The following is a 9,532-nucleotide window of genomic DNA, read 5'->3' on the forward strand; positions in this document are numbered from 1 at the left end:
CTTATAATCATGCTCATTCGTTTATCCATTGACCCTATTATATTATCAATGCACTCGAGAGGAAAAGACTTGAACGTGTTTATAACTCGCGTGGCGAATTCATTATAGCTCTCCTGTACTATACATCCGCTGATTGCTTGTCTGTCGAGTTCTCGTCTCACAAGATGAAACAGATTCTCGATCGGATTTATATCAGGACTTCTAGGTGGTATTGAATGCAAATCTGACCCTGATTCTCTCATAGCAATTTTCGCTGCTTTACTATTTTGACAAGGGCACCCATCTTGAATCCATAGTTTAGACTGCCATTTATCAGCTTTTTGAAACAAAGTTGGAAACTTGCGATTTATGTAGTCCTGAAAGTAGGAACCGGACATTTTATCATACTGTTCGCAATCTAGAACACCTTTCCCATGCGATATAGCCACCATAAGTTTTACTAATTTTCCGCCACTTCCTTCCTTCTTCCCTTTTGCTGTGCACCCAAAATCAAGACCTTCACTTGGCTTTCTCCAAATTCGTCCTTTAGGCGAACTCCCTTGATCAAATGGATTTCGTTTGTATGCAAAGCTAACACCATCTAAAAAAAGTTTATGTCTCTCTCCCATACATTGCTTGGATATTCTTTCTTCATTTTATTGGCAAAGGAAAGTCTCTTTTTTAAATCGCTCTTCTTTAAAATGCCCTTTTTTCTTGCTTGCAAATATTTAAAACCGGCGTTATTCATCGCCCTGCGAACTGTACGCATACTAACTTTTGTCAGATCTATTCCAGCCTCTCTAGCAAGTCTCTTAGACGTAAAAGTGCCATCTCTTTCACGTAATATCTTAATTGTCCTTACTAAGACTCTCTTATCCCTTTCATTCAATTTTTTTGGTCTACCTCCTTTGTTTATTTTCTTCTTTTGAACACTAGAGATTCCAACCTTTTTATATTTATATACACAAGAACGTGATATCTTTAGCTTTCGAGCTATTTCACTAACACTCAAATCCTTTTCATTGAGTAATAGGCACAGATATGCAATTTTCTCTGGAGGAAGACTTTTGCCACACATGTTTAACTCAAAGTTAGATAGTAAACCAGATTGATGAGGTAGTTAATTAAACCATTAGTATATGACGTCATTTGACCTCCTTAGTATTAATTGCAATTGGGCAAACGTTGACGCGTAGCCAGCGAAATATATATCTTGCCAATTTGCATATTTTCAGACTGTCTGAAAAGAATGATTTATTTAATCTCTTAAATTGGTCTCATATAAAGAGCCAACAATCTTTTCTCACTTTCTCCTTTGTCTTAAGTTAATGTTGTACTGTTGCAAGTATAATGTTACAAAAGTTAACATACTATTAAGGTGGCTCTGGTATATTCCTTAAACATTAAACTGTCAACACCTACGCACGTGGTCATATTTATAAACAGTTTTACATGTTATCGTGTAATAGTCATAAATTCTTTGTAATGGCGACTGAAGCACTACGATCGCGCGACGTTCGACAAGTTTATATGATAACATATAGCCAAGCGGACCTAACAATCTTTCCTTCAAGAAGTGATTTTGCCCAAGCATTAGTTCTGGCATTTAAGAAGGACAATAAAGTTTTGCAGTGGTGCTGTTGTCTCGAAAATCATCAAGATGGTGGCAAGCACTATCATATTGCAATCAAGCTTGAACGTAGGCAAAGATGGCTAAGAATTAAACGGTTTCTGCTAGACAACTTTCATGTTTCAGTACATTTTTCTTCGTCACATCACAACTACTACAGTGCCTGGGAATACGTCACTAAGTCTGACGAAGAATATATTCAAAGTCCTGGTCATCCTGACTTGACGAATGGTGAACCACCGAAAACCGATTCTGCTAGTGCGACAATAGCAAATGGTATCAGAGATGAATCGGGCAGCGACGACGGGGAATCAACGTCCAAAAGGTCGAGAAAACGAAAGAAGAGATTGACGTCTTTGGAAGTGTCTGAAATAGTGCAAGCGAAGTCCATTAAGACTCGTACAGAATTGCTTGCTCTTGCGCAAAAGCAAAAGGCTGAGGGTAAATCTGATCTTGCGGAGTTCATCATGAACAGACAACCAAAAGTTGTAGCCCATATATTAAAAACTACATGGGACATGTTGAATGCGGAAGCTAAACTTGAAAGAAGCAGGAAAACACGCATCCAGTTACTTGAGGAAGCAAAGACACGCGAATGTGCTGAGAACTGTGAAGGTCGTTGGTTGCAATGCGCCAAAGAAGTTTTAGCAGCTAACGGTATAGATGTAGTTGAATTTGCCAATTCTATCTTCGCACTGTTACAAAAGGGACGGGGTAAATATCGAAATGTCATGCTCGTCGGCCCGGCTGATTGCGGCAAAACCTTTTTGCTCAGGCCCTTAAATGTGCTTTATCACACATTCAAAAATCCCGCTACTGGCACCTTCGCATGGGTTGGCGTCCAAGAAGCCGAGTGCATTTTTCTTAATGATTTCCGTTGGAATGAAAAATTGAATCCTTGGCATGACCTGCTTCTGTTACTCGAGGGTGAGCCTGTACACTTTTCTGCACCCAAAACCCACTACGCTGAAGATATTTTATTGGAGTCGGATACGCCAGTGTTTGCAACAAGCAAAAGTAGATTGACATACGTCAGAGGAGGGACAATCAATGAGCGGGAGACGGAAATGATGTCGGTTCGTTGGAAGCTATTTTCACTCACTCATCAGATACCAGAAGAACAACAGATGAGGATCAAACCTTGCCCTCGTTGCTTTGCAACTCTAGTATGCAACGAACAGCATGATGTGTAAAACAATAATGCCGCAATATCCGGAAATCAACTCTATATGCGCGAATAGCTATATGTCATGCTAATGATATTATAGGATACAGTTTACAGCGTAATATACTAAGGTGCTTTGTACGTGTTTATTTCATGTCGCTATTTAAAAAACAAACATGCCTACTTGTATTATTTAAAAACGAACATTAGGAGTTAGCTAGTACATTAAAAAAACACACTTATTCAACGGTTCACCATTGGTGCACCGTACAGTGATATAAGATATGATGATTCAATTACTTTATGTCAGAAATGGTGAACCGTTGTGATTTTGAAAAATATTGAAGAATTTGCGCGAAAAATACCTCGCAGTTAATAGCATTGTAAATAGCTTAAAGACAGAACGATTGATTTCTCCTACTTTTATTGTTCTGAATGATATTTTGCATTTTTCTAGCGCACTCTTTGGTGCGCCGTTAAAACGACACCGCATTGAATTTTGTAATTATAATATATATATCGACTTCATTATAGTATACACTCCTGTAAATAATTGTTTTTTTATTATTATATTCACTGATAGTTGAATAATTCGACCCGCAAATATGCAATATATGTTTACTTTGTATTAATCAGTCAAATATACAGCTACTTAGTACCTAATTCTTTGACCCCTTCTACTTATAATCATGCTCATTCGTTTATCCATTGACCCTATTATATTATCAATGCACTCGAGAGGAAAAGACTTGAACGTGTTTATAACTCGCGTGGCGAATTCATTATAGCTCTCCTGTACTATACATCCGCTGATTGCTTGTCTGTCGAGTTCTCGTCTCACAAGATGAAACAGATTCTCGATCGGATTTATATCAGGACTTCTAGGTGGTATTGAATGCAAATCTGACCCTGATTCTCTCATAGCAATTTTCGCTGCTTTACTATTTTGACAAGGGCACCCATCTTGAATCCATAGTTTAGACTGCCATTTATCAGCTTTTTGAAACAAAGTTGGAAACTTGCGATTTATGTAGTCCTGAAAGTAGGAACCGGACATTTTATCATACTGTTCGCAATCTAGAACACCTTTCCCATGCGATATAGCCACCATAAGTTTTACTAATTTTCCGCCACTTCCTTCCTTCTTCCCTTTTGCTGTGCACCCAAAATCAAGACCTTCACTTGGCTTTCTCCAAATTCGTCCTTTAGGCGAACTCCCTTGATCAAATGGATTTCGTTTGTATGCAAAGCTAACACCATCTAAAAAAAGTTTATGTCTCTCTCCCATACATTGCTTGGATATTCTTTCTTCATTTTATTGGCAAAGGAAAGTCTCTTTTTTAAATCGCTCTTCTTTAAAATGCCCTTTTTTCTTGCTTGCAAATATTTAAAACCGGCGTTATTCATCGCCCTGCGAACTGTACGCATACTAACTTTTGTCAGATCTATTCCAGCCTCTCTAGCAAGTCTCTTAGACGTAAAAGTGCCATCTCTTTCACGTAATATCTTAATTGTCCTTACTAAGACTCTCTTATCCCTTTCATTCAATTTTTTTGGTCTACCTCCTTTGTTTATTTTCTTCTTTTGAACACTAGAGATTCCAACCTTTTTATATTTATATACACAAGAACGTGATATCTTTAGCTTTCGAGCTATTTCACTAACACTCAAATCCTTTTCATTGAGTAATAGGCACAGATATGCAATTTTCTCTGGAGGAAGACTTTTGCCACACATGTTTAACTCAAAGTTAGATAGTAAACCAGATTGATGAGGTAGTTAATTAAACCATTAGTATATGACGTCATTTGACCTCCTTAGTATTAATTGCAATTGGGCAAACGTTGACGCGTAGCCAGCGAAATATATATCTTGCCAATTTGCATATTTTCAGACAACCCTGGCCAAAACCATTGACTACACTCAAAATGATTTGTAGTTTTTTATGCAAAACATCAACATTTCTGTCTCAATTTCCCCCCTCGCCCCCCTAATCAATGTTGAGTCCATGCTGAATACTTGAATGAGTTCTGACACATCACCCAACATTGATTTGTGGGGGAATAGGGGAGAATTTTGAAATATATTCCGTGACTAGTGACTGTAGTGGCAATTAACACTGAGTGTCTTCAATGTTTTGACCAGGATTGTAGGTTGCATGCATTTTTAGGCCATCTGAGCGACTATATGAGCTTGAGAATTTCTTTATTCACCATTTTCTCAGTTAAAACGTCATTAACGTTACCCATTTATTATTGTTGCGTTCGACGAAGGAGAACGCTTCCTAATCGTGACGTCACGGCTGGATGCTATGTCATTTCGAGATTTTTGGATGTAACATTTGCCTCGGTTTCGTGTTTTTGCGTATGCTCTGATTTCCGGGTTTTGTGCCGTGTCCTAATGTCACGTGCTTTCCGTATTTTGCGATAATACGCTGTTGTTTATAGGACCGGGCATTTGGCTTTCATATTCGCCTGTTTATTAAGAAGTTATGGGAATTGTACACTCGATTATTTTGATTTGAAGTGTCTGCAATATGACTGAGAATTCTCGTCAAAGCATCAGGAAGCTATCTTCCGTTGGTTTAACCATGCGAAATCCGGAATTTTATTTGCTCATAAAGTAAACAAACCGCACCACCGAACGCACTTGCTAATCTTTGATTACTTCTAGTAATTAAAAGTAGTCATGAAACGTAGTCAGAACAAGACGCCAAAACGAGACGCCTGTTCTGGCGCTAACTCCGGCGTGCCGCGCACTTGCCATGCAGTCTTCAATATAAGGCTTCTGAACATAAACAATACAGTTCATACTTATTTAGATGCCTTGCGAACTGAAATGTTGTTCGATCGCGACATTCAGAAGCGAATCGTACTTTAAAAAGTATGGGAGTTCATTGTGCAAAAATGTATAAATAAACCGCACGATACGTTCACTTTGTCTTATAGTTTGGAATTCGCGCTTATATTAAATCTTCAAAACTGTGGCGTTGATAAATACGGTCAGATACACTTCGTCGCTCTCGCCGGAGTAATTAATTATATAACATTAAAGGCTTAGTTGACGTTTCAAAACTCACAGTAACTTCCATAATTTTGTGTAAACAACTGTGTTAGAGTAAAATGGTTTGAAGATCAAATAATGCTATTCATTATGACACCAAATATTTACATCGTGGCATAATTACTGAAGTTTTCACCCTTTTAATAATAATCTGTGTGGTATATGGCATCTGCACTCAGTGCTTGCCATTTGTCATATTTACTGTGTGGATTACATAAATATGTGGGAAAATCACAGTAAGGTGACCAAATTTAACTTCTACATCACATGCAATTCAATCTTTAGAATTTTTTATAAGTTCCCCCTTTATTTTGGTTCCCTCCCCTGTTATAAAGGTATTACTCTGAAGGAGCAGAATTTGATATTGTCTAGTATTGACTGGATGTATCCTAAAAAGTATGATAAATCAAGTCTGGGCGGATATTACCCTGATTTGCTTTTTATTATAGACCATCTGTTACCTATTGTAGCAAATCATCTAATTCTAAAATTGCAAGAGGTGCTTATACTGTATATGTTTATACAAGATTTGGGTGTTGCAAAACCTTACATGCAATGAAATGAAACAGGAGGAGGCATACATCTATGATCTATGATCTAGGCTAGCAATACATTCAACTCGACGAACACCAATGATCAATCCCACTTTTATCGCAGCCTCCCGAGAATGATTCGCTTGAATTAAAACGCATAACCCTTCGTATGCACAGCCTACGTTAAAACCGTGCGTGAGTCAAACGAAGGCAAATTGATATTTTCTCGATAACATTTGCTCGATTCCGCCTAAATGCACATTGCACAGCTATGTTGACATGTGATTACATTTTACCATGTTACAATTACAAAACACTTTTATTCGTTCTTGAATAAATTTTACGCGAATTTGTAGCAAAAGCCAAAATGCTTTCACTCTTTTATACTCCCGCCTGTTCACAGTACGATTTTGTCTTTTTTTTCTAAAATTAGCATGCGCGAGCTGGTATGCCAGCCTCGTTCCCAGGCGCTTTAAATAAAATAAATATAGGAAAACTACAGGCTTTCACATAGATCAGTGGCTAAGCAGTTAGCGACTGATCTATGTAAAAGCCTGTAGTGTTCCTATATTCATTTTATTTAAAGCGCCTGGGAACGAGGCTTCTGTCATGGGCAGTGCAATTTGTTGTGTCGATTTATGGGAGACATCTCTCCGACTTTTTTCCTTGCCTTCCATAGCTCAGCTAACCCATGCCTAATAACCTAATGTAATTTAATACATGGAGATGCATGCGGAGGAGGCTACAATCCTGGCCAAAACCATCGACGACACTTTGAATGATTTGTACTTTTTTACGCAAAATATCAATATTTCTGTTTCGTTTTCCCCCCTCGCTCCCCTAATCAATGTTGAATCTATGCTAAATGCTTGAATGAGTTATGACACATCACTCAACATTGATTTGTGGGGGAAGGGGGAGAATTTTGAAATAAACCCGCGACTGCTGACTGTAGTGTCAACTAACACAGAGTGTCGTCAATGTTTTGACCAGGATTGCAGGAAGGAGAGAAAATGTCGAGTCTTTCACATCTGCCAAAGGCGCTGAAGACAACTAGTGTGAAGGAGCCATGCTCGACTTCTACAATCGGTGAAAATAATCTGGGGTCTAAATTGGCCAATTGTTAACTGTTCGTTCGCCCCACCTCCCGTCCCCCATTTTCACGGCTGATCTTAACTTATTGATTCGCTCTTGAATGTCTGGATTGATCCCTGTATTTATTTGTTTATTACGTTTATTGCATAGATGTTTGACCAGTGGTGACATGTAAGGAGGGTCGCGTGTAGATACTTTAACTTTTATTAGGGGGAAACATTCTTTAAACATAAAGGAGATCTAGTCATTCAACAGAGTAGTCGCTTTATCTACATCGTTAGTATTGTGGATTGAGCTCCAATCACATTCCTGTAAACGTTTCTCCATATTAATCTTTCTGTGTTCCCTAACGTCTCTAAAATACACATATTTTCTTTCCGAATTAGTTTGGACACGTGGATTAACGATAATCACCATGTGATCAGATATTACCAGCCCGTTAAACACGGTAGGTTGTTTCCATAAATGCGGGCAGTTAGTAATAAATATGTCGAGAACTCGCTGACCTCTAGTAGATTTAGTGACCAATATTAAAATATTGTTGTAGATTGTGTTGCATACAGAAGTCTTTAATTCGGAGTTGGTTAATATCTTCTGCAATTATTATTCTTGCTGAAGATTTAGAGATAGAATTTCTTCACATCTATCGGATAGAAACTCTAATAATTCTGATCCATAGTAATCCATTTGAGAGAAATGGCGTAAATACTATAGCTACTTACTACACTCACTTAATTAAGGATGGGTCATCTGATCAAAAAACTCTTTTCAAGGCTGTAAGTAATTCGCTGCACAAAAATTATGACTACCCGATATCCATCATCTCCTGACTCAATGTCACTTTCAAACTCATTTTCTGAGTTTTTCATTGGTAAAGTTGAATAAAAAAATAAAATAAAGATGAAATTTGAGTAATTTCCTGTTTGATTAAGGATAATTTTTACCCTAGCTCTTTTTATTTTTCTGGCCTATAGGTGAAAACGTTAATGCTGCATGGGACAAAAGTCTGGTTGTTTATATAGCACTATCTATCTTAGGGGCTGATTACACGACATATTTTCAACCCCGGGTTTGAATTTACCCTGTTGACCAGGATGAAATTTTAGCCCTTTATCACTATTAATATAGGCTACCAAAAAATACAATGCGCGATTAATGACAAATTTTCAGCCCCATTCGTTCATGACAGATAAAACTTTCCAAATATCAAGAAAACTCAAGTAACAACCGCTTGCCTCACGCAGCTAACGTTTGCATGAATAGAGCAGCAGACCATGTCACGTTTGATGTGAGAGTACGGTAAACAATAAGGTCTGTATTGTAAAAGCTTACTCACCTTCAAAGCCTCAAATTTTTGTGATGAAAAATGCCTTTTTGCACAGACTAATGTAGCTCTTTCAAGAATACTAATTTAAAATCGAAGGTGCTCGTTTTGTTTTCTGCCTATGCCCTACACGTGCCCAAATGTAGGGCATAAATATAAACCACACTAGTGGTGTCCTTGCAGATTTGACAATCAAACCGTTTCTATACAAATTTTAGCTGCCCTTTTTATTAACCAAACTACATATATTGGTGGGATGTTGGTTTATGTATATCTTATTTGGGTTTAATTTGGTGAATGAAAGGTTTTGCTCACAAACTTACAGACGGTTTTTCTGTAATGAACAAATTGGTTTAAAATTGATTTTTAACTTGACTGCTCTAGCGTCCATAGTTTCCAAATTTTACTGCCAGAATTTAATCATCGCCAGAAAATTCGGACATAATTAACATTCTACTTCCGCCTAAATTTGCATATGGTGTCAAAATAAAGCTTCGTGAGTTTATAGTAAACTGTAATGTGCACAGTACTAAACGCTAAAAAAACACCTTTAGGTAGGTCGATTATAATTTGCCTTAATTGCTCGTTGCAGAGCAAGTTAATCTTAATATTTTTATATAGTATTTCAAAATGTTTTATCAGTATTCGTCCTGCATTTTCAAAACAAAGTTTTGGTCATTTATCACGTTGAATACCATATAAAACGAAAACCGTAATAGCGTAGAAATAAAATAAAAATACAG

The 9,532-nt window shown here is 37.5% G+C and overlaps 1 pseudogene; it reads right to left on the reverse strand.

Annotated features, from left to right (window-relative positions):
- Nucleotides 1–9,532, reverse strand: part of LOC114540651 — a 32,113-nt pseudogene that overhangs the window by 19,357 nt on the left and 3,224 nt on the right.

Source organism: Dendronephthya gigantea, unplaced genomic scaffold (assembly GCF_004324835.1).
Source record: "Dendronephthya gigantea isolate DGI-Jeju-01 unplaced genomic scaffold, DenGig_1.0 000244F, whole genome shotgun sequence".
NCBI lineage: Eukaryota > Metazoa > Cnidaria > Anthozoa > Malacalcyonacea > Nephtheidae > Dendronephthya > Dendronephthya gigantea.